At 41.1% G+C, this 13,053-nt stretch overlaps 1 protein-coding gene across 4 annotated transcripts in view; it reads right to left on the minus strand.

The window, feature by feature from the left end:
* ARHGEF9 (Cdc42 guanine nucleotide exchange factor 9) overlaps positions 1-13,053 on the minus strand; it is a 242,450-nt gene that overhangs the window by 192,739 nt on the left and 36,658 nt on the right. The window contains exon 2 of one of the 4 annotated variants that reach the window (XM_032398234.1): positions 2,204-2,264. The exons of the other annotated variants lie outside the window; for them this stretch is intronic. The gene's annotated coding sequence lies outside the window, so the exon portion shown is untranslated. The remainder of the gene's footprint in view (positions 1-2,203; positions 2,265-13,053) is intronic. 4 annotated transcript variants of the gene reach the window in all.

A 13,053-nucleotide genomic window follows, 5' to 3' on the forward strand; every position in this document is an offset into this window, starting at 1 on the left:
TGATATTCTCGCTTCAGAATTATTCTGGATAATATTCTTCTCCCACAGGACCCTGTGTTTGCCCCTCTTAGAATACTTGTTAAACTGTATTATAATGTTTTGTTTGTTTCCTGCACTGGACTCTGGACTGTGGAGCTAAAAGGGCAGAGACCATGCCCATCTTATTTACTGCTTTCTCCCCCAAGCCCAGAACAGTGCGTAACACTTAGCAGATGCTTAATAAACATTTGCTGAATGCATGAATGTCTTCCTCATCCACTTGTTTCCACTCAGAGAGTTATATCTTCCAACACAGAAGGTAAGACACGATGAGACCACAGAGAAAATCTAGTCTAAAACTTATATTCTAGGTTAGAAAACTGAGGCCCAGAGAATGGAAGCAACATGCCCAAGATTACACAGCTAATTGCTGGCAAAGCAGAAACCAAAACCCTTATCTCTTGAGTCTCAAAAGTATTTTTGAGAGATTTTTGACCCTGGAACATGACATCTGATCCCAGCTCTATCCATGTGCAGTTAGCATTCTGAGTGAAGTGACCACCCAACTCTGCTTACAATATAAAAAAAAATTTAGACAAGTCCCCCATATTTCAAGCAGCAGTATCCCCAACACATAGCCAACACTTCTGCTGACAAGTATCAAAAAATCAGAGAATTTGGGGTATAGCAAAACCCCACTTCCATCCTTCAATCCCTCCTGCAACATCCCCACTAAATAGTTATCTAGTCTCAATTCTAACACCCAAAACAATGAAGAGGTTCTTCTCTCCTAAGACAGTCCATTCATCTCTGGCACAATCACAGTTGGCAGAAAGTTCTTCCATCTCTTTGAGCCAGATGTTATCACCACTTCTACCACAGCCACTGCTGAGGAGCTAATCACTCCATGAGATGGTCTGAAATATAAATGCTCCCAAACTCACACTGAAATTACTATAAACACCCAGTATATTTCTCAGGATCTAAAGACCATTCATTAGATAATAATAAACACTTATAAAGCGCTTACTCTATGATTGGAACTCGCATGATGCATGATTAGCGTCTCTGCATGGCTAGGACTTGCAACATATATTAACTCTTAATGCTCACAAGCACCCTATGAGGTAGATACTATTAGTGCCCTTATTTTACAGATGAGAGGAGTGAGGCACAGTGGTTAAATAACTTGCCCAAAGTCACATGGCTAGTCAGTGGTGGAGCCAAGATGAAAATCCAAACAGTCTGACTCTAGAGCCTATGTCCTTAGACACTGTGCTATATAAATGCCACTAAATAACACATGTCCTGTCTTCCAATAGCATCTGACAAGATGTCTCTTGGGTCACAGGAATAAACTATTTCAATGTTCTGATCTGAAACCCAGTGACCTACCTCCCAGGTGCAAGATGTCTAAGTCTTAAATCTTTGCCTTCTCTCAGGGAAAAGCCAGTGCCTAGTTGTCTTTTGCCTCTCATGGTTCAAATAGCTCCCAAAGTCACACTTCTTCCAGGAAGTATAACCAAGGAAAGTTCCACATTTTATCCTGACCCCTCTGTTACTCACTTATTGCCATTCAACCCCACCCCAGCCACCTGATAATCCCCAATGCTTGCCACAGACAGTCTGAAGATATTAAATCCTATATGTTCATTGTCTTGGCTACTGATATGACTACATGCTCTTGCACATTTGTGCATGTCCACCCTATTTAAGAGAATCAGCTCCCTGAGGACAGAGACTCCTGGTTAGTTCAATTATTCAGCACAGAGATCATTGTTCCTCCAAAATCAGTTAAATGCAATAAGCACTTATTCTTTTTATTATTATTATTAATTTGTTTTTATTAAATAAACTCTACCCCAATGTGGGGCTCAAACACATGACCCTGAGATCAAGAGTTGCATGCTCTACTGACTGAGCCAGCCAGGTGTCCCAATAAGCACTTATTCTGACAGCAAAGAGATACAGAGATGCTCTCAGGAAGCTTACAATCTAGTGGGAGACATAGTCACACACATAATTTCCATGTCACACAGTAAAGTGTCCTAAGCATAATCAGATAATGCATAAAGTTATTGATGACTATAGAATGAATCATAAAATTTTATATTCAAAATGGGAATAAAAGGTCATTTCCTCCCAACCTCCCTACATAGGAATCCTCTCTACACTATGTGATGAGGTAGGGGAAATGGAAGGAGGAGAAGGAGGATTCACCTACTTTGGGTGCGCATGATGCTCAGCCTTTCAACATATCATTCTATTTAATTCTCCCCAGAAGCCTGAAAAGAAGGAATTGTTATCACTACTTTAAAGAGTAAGAAACTAAGGTTCAGAATGTGTACATCAACCCATACCCCAAAGCTCACTATCTCTGATGAGCTCTGTCCAGCAGCTGCTGGAATATTTTCAGTAACAGGAAGCTCACTCTGAAGCTTTCAAAGCCATTATTTGTTTTGAGCTGAAATTCATTATTCAGTGGTTTCAACCATTTGTTAGAACACTATCCTCTGGGCCATACAAAAAAAGCCAAGTACTAAACAATAGTCCTCTTAAAATGTTTCAAGATATCTATCATGGGTTCAAACTCTGATTCTTCCTGAACAACCCCCACCCCCCGTATACACAAGCGTACACACACACACACACACAAACAAAACACGCGCGCGCGCACACACACGCAGAAACACCACTTATTCTCCAAGATAAACATGACCATTTCTTTAAGCTCTTCCTTGTGGCATGGTTTGTAACCCTCCCCAGGCTGGTTGCTCATCAGTTTGTCCAACATACCTCAGAACACATATCCAGGTGGGAGTGACAATGGGGAATGGGAATATCATCTCTCTTATTCTAAACACTAGTCCCTAGGAAGAGCTACCTGTGAGGTCACATTCACCTAAAATGTCTGACGCTCATGCGTGCTGCTGTGCTCCCACCATGCCTTGAGAAGCTTATGGCAAAGTGAAAAATGCAGTGGAAAGAAGTCAAAACTTTCAGATGTAAGTCAAGCCTCTGCTTCTTGGTAGCTGTTCGACCTCAAACAAGTCTCTTAACTTCCTTAAAGCTCAAAAAGCTATGACTTGTTTTCAGTTGTAACTTAACATAAAACGTTGTTTTAAAATTTCAACTGCCTTACCAAAGGTGGAAGGCATGAAGTTGGTCCCAAGTAGGGTAACCTGAGGAAAGGGTGATGAGTGATTTGCTTAAGTTAAAGAATAAGGATACATAGAATTTTGTTTGGTTGTGATGGGTGGAGTTTTAGGGGAGGATCAGATATAGGGTTAAGAATTTGACTATGTATGAAGACTTTTCTCTTAGCTCTCTGTAAGTTTAGCTCTTTCATCTTTTCAAAAGGAATCCTTCCCTGACCACCCTCTTTGAAACTGTACCACTGCATCACTATCCTATTATCATGATTTTCTTTCTAGCCCTATCACTATATGAAAAGTTATATTATCATTTGTTTATTTGTTTATTGATTTAAACAAATAACAAATCTCCCTTTATAAACTGTAAGCTCCATGAAGGCAGAGACTGTTTTGTTCATTGCTGTATCTCCAGCACATAGAGCAGTACTTGGCATTCAACAAATATTTTTTTTTGTGACTGAATAACTAAATGAATGAACAAATGAATGAGTGAATAAAGGCATAGCTCTGCTGACTCACAATGTTGGATGTAGAGGAAATGTGTCATGGAAAGTATTCTCTACTGCAGCCTGTGAATACAAAATTTCCAGTTACAGCCTTAGAATTTCAGACCTCTTTGGTTTTCTGTTCCCAGTTGGCACAGACTCCACTCTAAACCACCACCCAGAAGCCCTTCCCTCAAGAATCACTGCCTACACCGACCTTACGTGGCCAAAGACTGAATACATATTTGAATAAATACCTAGGAACAGCAGTTTCCTCTTGTTCCTTTACATGGATTTATTTCAGGCCTGTTTTGTAGGGGGAGAGGGGCCAAGGGAACTTATTTTAGTTCTATTTCAAGTAAGCCAGTGGACCAATCTGCCTGTACTCAGGGTAGAAAGGACTGGTTGGAAAAGAGAAGCAAAGGTCTAAAAGCCCCTTCAGAGGAAGTACAATTCTTTCCTATCAGGCTCAGATCTTTCAGGGGCAGCCAAACCCAGTCGTGCACCAATTTAAGACTGGTATGGGCAGTGAATGCTTCCCTTAGTATCAGGCCCAGTATTTAGTTTTGGAGCTTAATCTCCTAGATTAGTTCCATTTTGGGAACTCATGACTCATTCAACCAGCTACCCCCTCTGCCCCCCATGTGCAAATTATTTATTTATGGGCTTCATTTAAACAGCAAACTACTGGACAGTCATGACACCAAGCACTCATCATCAAATTAAGCACAGGGTTTTACTCATAGTCGCCTTCTCTCTCTCTCTCTCTCTCTCTCTCTCTCTCTCTTTCTCTCTCTCTCCCCCTTACTTTCTGCTTCAGTTAAACAGTCCAGGAACAGCCCTAGACTTAGAAGCAATATAGCTTGATAGCTGAGACCTCAGGCACTAGCCAGCCTGCTGAGGCTCAACCTTAGTTCTTCCAATTGCTGGTTGTGTGACCTAGAACAAGATAATGTCTTTTTAAAAAGTTTTTATGTTAATTCTAGTTAGTTAACATACAGTGTTATATTAGTTTCAGGTGTACAATATAGTGAGTCAACGATTCCATAAATCAACCGGAACTCATCATGACAAACCCACTCCTTAATCCCCATCACCTATTTAAACCCATCCCCCCATCAACCTCTCCTCTGGTGACCATCAGATAGTTCTCCATAGTTAAGAGTCTGTTTTTTGGTTTGTCTCTCTTCTTCCTTTGTTCATTTATTTTGTTTCATAAATTTCACATATGAGTGAAATCATATGGTATTTATATTTCTCTGCCTTATTACACTTAGCGTTATACTCTCTAGCTCCATCCATGTTGTTGCAAATGACAAGATTCCATTATTTCTTATGCCTGAATGCTATCCCATTGTGTGTGTGTGTGTGTGTGTGTGTGTGTGTGTGTGTACACTCGTTGAGGATTTTTATATCTATGTTCATTAGGGATATCAGCCTGTAATTCTCTTTTGTAGTGGTGTCTTTATCTGGTTTCGTTTTCAGGGTAATGTTGGCCTCATAGAATGAATTTGGAGGTTTTCCTTCCATTTCTATTTTTTAGAATAGTTTGAGAATAGGTATTAACTCTTCTTTAAATGTTTGATAGAATTCGCCTTTGAAGCATTCTGGTCCTGGACTTGTTTATTGGGAGATTTTTGATTACTGATGCAATTTCCTTGCTGGTAATAGGTATGTTCAAATTTTCTATTTCTTCCTGTTTCAGTTTTGGTGGGTTATATGTTTCTAAGAATTTATTCATTTCTTCTAGGTTGTCCAATTTGTTGGCATATAATTTTTCATAATATTCTCTTATAATCGTTTGTATTACTGTGGTGTTGGTTGTTATTTCTCCTCTATCATTTGAGATTTTGAGTCCTTTCTCTTTTTTTCTTGATAAGTCTGGCTAGGGGTTTATCAATTTTATTGATTTTTTTAAAAGAACCAGCTCCAGGTTTCATTGATCTCTTCTATTTTCTTAAATTTCTATATCATTTATTTCTGCTCTATACTTATTATTTCCTTCCTTCTGCTGTTTTGGAGTTTTGTTTGTTGTTCTTTTTCTAGCTCCTTTGGATGTAAGGTTAAGTTGTATATTTCAGACTTTTCTTGCTTCTTGAGGTAAGGCTATATTGCTATAAACTTCCCTTTTAGAACCACTTTTGCTGCATCCAAAATGTTTTAGACCATTTGGTTTTCATTTTCATTTGTTTCCATGTACTTTTTTATTTCTTCTTTTGTTTCCTGGCTGATCCATTCTTTGTTTAGTAGCATTGTATTTAACCTCCATGTATTTGTGGTCTTTCCAGATTTTTTCTTGTGGTTGACTTCTAGTTTCATAGAGGTTTTTTTTTTTTTTTTTTAAGATTTTTTATTTTATTTATTTGACAGAGAGAGACTCAGAGAGAGAGGGAACACAAGCAGGGGGAGTGGAAGAGGGAGAAGCAGGCTTCCCGCTGAGCAGGGAGCCCGATGTGGGGCTCGATCCCAGGACCCCAGGACCGTGACCTGAGCCGAAGGCAGACGCTTAACGACTGAGCCACCCAGGTGCCCCTAGTTTCATAGAGTTTTGATCAGAAAAGATGCATGGTATGACTTCGATTTTTTTGATTTGTTGCGGCTTGTTTTGTGGGATAATATGTGATCTGTTCTAGACAGTGTTCCACATGCCCTTGAAAAGAATGTGTATTCTGCTGTTTTAGGATGGAATGTTCTGAATATATCTGTTAAATCCATCTGTTCCAGTGTGCCATTCAAAGCCATTGTTTCCTTGTTGATTTTCTGTTTAGATGATCTGTCCACTGATGTAAGTGGGGTGTTAAAGGCCCTACTATCATTGTACAATATATTATCAATTAGTTCCCTCATGCTTGTTACTAACAGTTTTATATATTTGGGTGCTCCCATGTGGGGTGTATAAATATTTACAGTTGTTATATCTTCTTGTTGGATTGATCCCTTTATTATCACAGTGCCCTCCTTTGTCCCTTGTTACAGTCTTTATTCTAAAGTCTATTTTTTCTGATATAAGTATTGCTACTATGGCTTTCTATTGACATCCATTTGCATGATAGATGTTTCTCTATCTCCTTTCAGTCTGCTGTTGTCTTTAGTTTTAAAATGAGTCTCTTGTATGTAGCATATAGATATGTCTCGGTTTTTTTAATCCATTCTGATACCCTATATCTTTAGATTGGAGCATTTAGTCATTTACATTCACAGTAATTATTGATAGCTATGTTTTTGTTGCCATTGTAGTACTTCATTTGTGTTTTTTTTCTAGTACTTCATTTGTGTTTTTTTTCTGAAGATTTTCTCTGATCCTTGTCTTTCTCTCATGGTTTGCTGGTTTTCTCTAATGATATATTTGGATTTCCTGCTCTTTATTCTTTCCATATTTACCAGTGTTTTTTGATATATGGTTACCATCAGGTTTGTATAGAACCTGTTCTGCATAAAACAGTCTATATTAAGTTGATGGTCATTTAAGTTTGAACCCATTCTTTACTCCTCTCCTCTCCATGTTTTAGGTATATGGTGTCATATTTTACATCTTTTTATTTTTTGAATTCCTTGACTGATATTTTACAAAAACATTCATTTTTACTGCTTTTGTGTTTCCTACCTTCAAACTTTTACTTTTGGACTTTCCTTTCACTCAAAGATCCCCTTTAATATTTCTTGTATGGCTGCTTTAGTGGTTATGAACTCCTTTAGTTTTTATTTGTCTGGGAAACTCTCTCTCCTTCTCTTCTGAATGATAGCCCTACTGGATAGAATATTTTTGGCTGCAGATTTTTCCCATTCAGCATTTTGAATATATCATGCTACTCCATTCTGTCTTGGAAAGTTTCTGCTGAAAAATCCCCTGATAACCTTATGGGGTTTCCCTTGTATGTAACTGTCTAGTTTCATCTTGCTGCTTTAATTTTTTTTTCTTTATCACTATATTTTGACATTTCTTAAAGATTTTATTTATTTATTTGAAGGAGAGGGAGACAGAACACAAGAGGAGGGGAGAGAAAGAGGGAGAGGGAGAAGCAGATTCCCCACTGAGCAGGGAACCTGATACAGGGCTCGATCCCAGGACCCCAAGATCATGACCTGAGCTGAAGGTGGACACTTAACTGACTGAGCCACTGAGAGACCCCATATTTTGACATTTTAATTATAATATGTCTTGCTATGGATCTTCTTTTGTTGATTTTGTCAGGGGTTCTCTGTGCCTCCTGGATCTGATATCTGTTTCCTTCCCCAGATTAGGGAAGTTTTTAGGTATCATGTCTTCAACTAAATATTCTGTCCTCTTTTCTCTCTCTTCTCCTTCTGGGACTCCTATAATGAATGCTATTACATTTGATGGAGTCACTGAGTTCCTTAAGTCTATTCTTGTTTTGCATAATTATTTTTTCTTTCTTTTGTTCAGCTTAATGACTTTCCATTTTTCTGTCTAGAGGCATTAATTTGTTCCTCTGCTTTTTCCATCCTGCTGTTTATTCCATCAAGCATGTTTCTCATTTTGTTATTTAGCCCTTTATCTCTGCTACATTTTTCCATATTTCTGTGTTAAGGGTCTCACTGATGCCTTCCATTATTTTCTCAAGTCCAGTATCTTTGTGATTATTCCTTTAAATTCTCTATCAGGCATGTTACTTATCTCTATTTTACTTAGGTCTCTGGCCATGGCCTTGTCCTGTTCTCTCATTTGGGACAAATTCCTCTGTCTTCTCATTTTGTCTAAATCTCTGTGTTAGGATAGGCAGCTAGGTCTCCTCTTCTTGAGTATAATGGCCTTATGAAGAAGCATCTTATAATGCCTTGAAGTGTAGTGTCCCATGTTCCCCAGGGCCTGGTGCTTTCAGGAGTGACTCCAATGTGTGCTGCATGTGCTCTGCTATTGTGTTCTGGCCATATTATCCTTCAGGCCAGTTGTCTGCAGAGGCTCTCTTTGCCTGTTATGGGCAGTGTTTGGTCCCTGGCCCAAATGTGGTGAGTTTTAACTAGGTATACTCTAGTCTGCTTGTGAAATGAAATCTGTTGCTACCACCGGCAGAACCATGGCTCCGCTAAACTCCCACATCAGGAAATGCAGTATAAGCAGGGTTTTGAGATGGTCTTCTGGGGGAGAGAGCCCCTGCACTGAGACTGAGGCAAGTGTGACTGGGAAGGGCAGTTCCACCAGTGTATGGGGGCAGGGGTAGGGCTTGGTGTGAGCAAGTTAGGTAGTGAGTGTCACTGCTGCATTGTTTCCCACAGGTGGCCCTGTGCTTGCTAAGGTGTAGGGGTGGGAAGTGGCGCAGGCCAGTTTCTTTGTTCCCAGAAGGGCCTTTCTGTAAATACTGGCACTCTGGGACACACTCCAAGATGAGCAGAAACCTCTCCACTGTGTGGCCCAGATGCTCTTCAAATTGCTATTTTCAAGCTGTATGTATGCAGGCTGTTTGCACTGCTTTCTCTCCAAGAGCAGCCCCAATGCCCTCCAGGCTCTCCCCAAGCCAAGCCTGCTGACCTTTAGAACTCCAGGCTTTATGCCCTGCAGGTTGCAAGAACTGACCAAATTCAGCCCCTCTCACTTTCCAAGCCAATTGCTATGGTGAATCATCATCCATGTCCTCCCCTGTGTGCTAGTCTATCTCTTGCCCTTTTCTGCAATGTAATTCGCTCCCCACTGTAGCAACAATGATTTGTTATTCTCCCAAACCATATCTCTGCATTTCCTGTCTTTTTCAATATGGTCTGTTCTCTACCTTTAGTTGTGGAGTTTGTTCTACCAATCTTCAGGTCAATTTCTGGGGTATTTACAATGATTTGATTGTTATCTAGTTGTATTCATTTGATGAGGTGAGACTAGGGTCCTCCTATTCTGCTGCCATCTCTCCCTCTCTCTCTACTTAATGTCTCTGAGCTTCACTTTTCTCATCTTGAAAATGTAGAGAATGGTATAATGTCCTTCACTCAGAGCAAGCCCTTACACTCACTACCCTAGTTTCCTCATCTGTGAAACACAGATTTATAGAGTTGTTGATGAGGGTTTAAAGAGTGAATACGTGCAAAGCAATTAAAAAATCCCTGGCACATAATAATGCAGAGTAAATACTAACAAATACTATAATTTGAAGGTTTGAGTACTATCTCTGCCCTTAATTTTAGACAAATCATTTACTCTTTAGTCTCAGTTTCCACATTTATAAATAGAAGAAACAAATAATGCCTACTGAAGAGATGATGAAATAAAGAATCTGAAAGTGCTCTATGGAGTAAAAATTTGTTGAAAATATGAAGAATTGGAGAGAGGAGTTAAGATGGTGGAGGAGTAGGGGCTCGGGGACCCTAAGCTTGTCTCATCTCCTGAATACAGCTGATAATTATCAAATCATTCTGAACACTCAAAAAATCAATCAGAGGTCTGAGAGAACAAAAACAGCAAGTCTACAGTAGAAAATCAACGACCTTTTGGAAAGTAAGAGTTGCAAAGGGTTGAGCTGGGGGAGATATAACTGTGGGTATTATGGTGGGGAGGGAGCCCTGCTTACGGAGACTACTGCCAAGTGTTATATACAGCAGAGCATAAAATCTGAACTTTTAGAAGTCTGCTACCATGGGAGATACACCTGGCTTAAAGGTGCTCATGTGGCAAAGCAGGGCAGAATCCCAGGAGTCACAGCATGGTCTGAGGATCCCCTGGATCACAAGAAGAATGGGTGGTGTCAATGTGCTGTTCCCAGACATAGGAATGGGGATGCTAGCTGAGAGCAGCAAGTCTTGGTGCTGGCTTTCTGCTCTGTTTTGCCATAAACTGAACTACTGTGCAGTCACATGACTGCTTTTCTAAGATAGGCTGGCAAATTGCAAACGCATGGCAAGACATTCCCCCAGAGGATCACTGTGGGTCCACACCATGGAAGTCCCTAAAATTTGGAGTTTTGAAACTCAGTCACATGACTGAGATAAAAAAAAAAAAAAGTTTGGACACAGGCAGGGTGAACAAAGGGTTCTGACAGAAAACAGGGACATAAGAGGGGTGATTGACTGCTCTTCTGTGAGGGTTCCGTGAAGAGTGGAGAGGACAAAATCTCAGCACTGGAACTAGAGAGTTGGGCACCGCCATTTTCATCCTGCTCCTCAGTGCTGAAAGCCATCATAGAGCACAACAGCACTACCTAGTGAAGGATGGAGCCACTTACACCAAACCCCACTCTGCAGCACCCTGGAGGCGCATTTCCACTATAGCAAGTCCACCTGAGAATCAGCTCGATAGACCCTTGCCCCGAAAATTACAAACAACTCACTCACACCAAGTCTACTGATCATAGAGTGCTGCAAAACTTCAGCTCTAGGGGAAATAGGATCTAGCTTCCTATTTACTTTTTAAAATTTTTTAATTATTGCTCGAGGAAAAGATGGCAGAGGACCCTATTCCAACCAATCCCTGGAACTGAGCTGGATATCTACCAAACCACTCTGAACACCCATGAAATCAGCCTGATGTAAGAAGATCTGGATTTCTACAAACAGAATATCACAGGCGGTTGGTTTCGAGGTACAAAGCGGGGAACCATGATTCCAAGGGAAGATATTGGAGGATAAATGGCAGCGGGAGGGAGCCTGGCCATGGGGATCCTACACTGCTGGTGAATGATAGCCTCCCACGCTGGGGACAGGGAACAGACTCGCAGACTGATAGCAGCGGGGAAAGGACTTTAGGGCAGCACCCTGGACAGAAACCAGAGCGGCGGGACTGTGCATGGGAACTGGGGGCGGCTGGCAATTTTAGAAGCACAAATGGCACAGACGTGCCCTGACCTGGAGGCAAGGACGGGGAGCACTGCGGAGGGGCGCACAATCCAGGACACTGCAGTTTATAGCAGCATAGACAGAAACGGAGATAGTGTAGCCTGGAGGGCTCACTGAAGAACAGACTGTGGACTCTCTGCTCTGAGGAACAGAGCTGGAAACGGTCTCTTCTGCTCTGACTCTCCAAAGAGACACGGAAGGCTGCCAGGGAAAGCCCCCAGAGAAAAAAAGCCCCCCAAAACCGGTTTCCACTGAGCCCATCCCCCACCACAGGGGGCAGGGCAACTCTGCCAAAACAGCATTGCCTGATTAACAGTGCAACAGGCCACTCCCCACAGAAGACAGGCTGGGAGAACAAGAGGCCAGCAACCCTAAGGTCCCTAGAACACAGGTGCATCGTGCTTGGGTTCTGGTCAATAATTTGGAGTCTATACATTCCCTCAATGACCCATCAACAGAATGACTAGGAAGAGGAACCCCCCAAATAGAAAAGACTCAGAGATTATGACTTATGCTGCAGATTTACAAATGGATGCAGATATAACCAAGATGTCGGAGATGGAATTCAGGATAGCAATTCTGAAGACAATAGCTAGAATGGAGAAATCAATTAATGGCAACATAGACTCTCTAAGGGCAGAAATAAAAGCTGAATTGGCAGAACTTAAAAATGCTATCAGTGAGATCCAATCTAATCTAGATAATCTAATAGCTAGGGTAAGTGAGGCAGAAGAACGAATAAGCGACCTGGAAGACAATTAAATAGATAAAAAGGGAAAAAGAGGAGGCCAGGGAAAAACAACTCAGAATCCATGAAAATAGAATCAGAGAAATAAGTGACACCATGGAGCATTCCAATGTCAGAATAATTGGAATCCCGGAAGGAGTGGAGAGAGAGAGAGAGGACTAGAAGATGTATTTGAGCAAATCGTAGCTGAGAACTTCCCTAATCTGGGGAATGAAACAAACATTCATGTCCTAGAGGCAGAGAGGACCCCTCCTAAGATCAAGGAAAACAGACCAACGCCCAGGCATGTAATAGGAAAACTTGCAAGTCTTAGAACCAAGGAAACCATCTTAAGGGCAGTTAGGGGGAAGAGATTCCTTACGTACAGAGGGAGGAACATCAGAATCACATCAGACCTATCCACAGAGACCTGGCAAGCCAGAAAAGCCTGGAAAGACATATTCAGGGTACTCAATGAGAAGAACAAGCAGTCAAGAATACTTTATACGGCAAGGCTTTCATTTAGAATGGATGGAGAGATGCAGAGCTTCCAAGACCAGCAGAAACTGAAAGAATATGTGACCACTAAGCCGGCCCTGCAAGAAATATTAAGGGGGGTTCTATAAAAGGAGAAAGACACCAAGAGAGATATACAACAGAAATTTGCAGGGACAATCTATAAAAAGAACGTCTTCACAGGCAACATGATGACAATTAATTCATATCTTTCAATAATCACTCTCAACGTGAATAGCCTAAATGCTCCCATAAAACAGCAGCACAGGGTTGCAGATTGGATAAAGAGACAGGACCCATCCATATGCTGCCTACAAGAGATTCATTTTGAACCTAAAGATACATCCAGACTGAAAGTGAAGGGATGGAGATCCATCTTCCTTGCCAGTGGACCTCCAAAGAAAGCTGGGGTAGCAAT

This window comes from Phoca vitulina, unplaced genomic scaffold (assembly GCF_004348235.1).
Source record: "Phoca vitulina isolate PV1807 unplaced genomic scaffold, GSC_HSeal_1.0 scaffold112, whole genome shotgun sequence".
Classification (NCBI taxonomy): domain Eukaryota; kingdom Metazoa; phylum Chordata; class Mammalia; order Carnivora; family Phocidae; genus Phoca; species Phoca vitulina.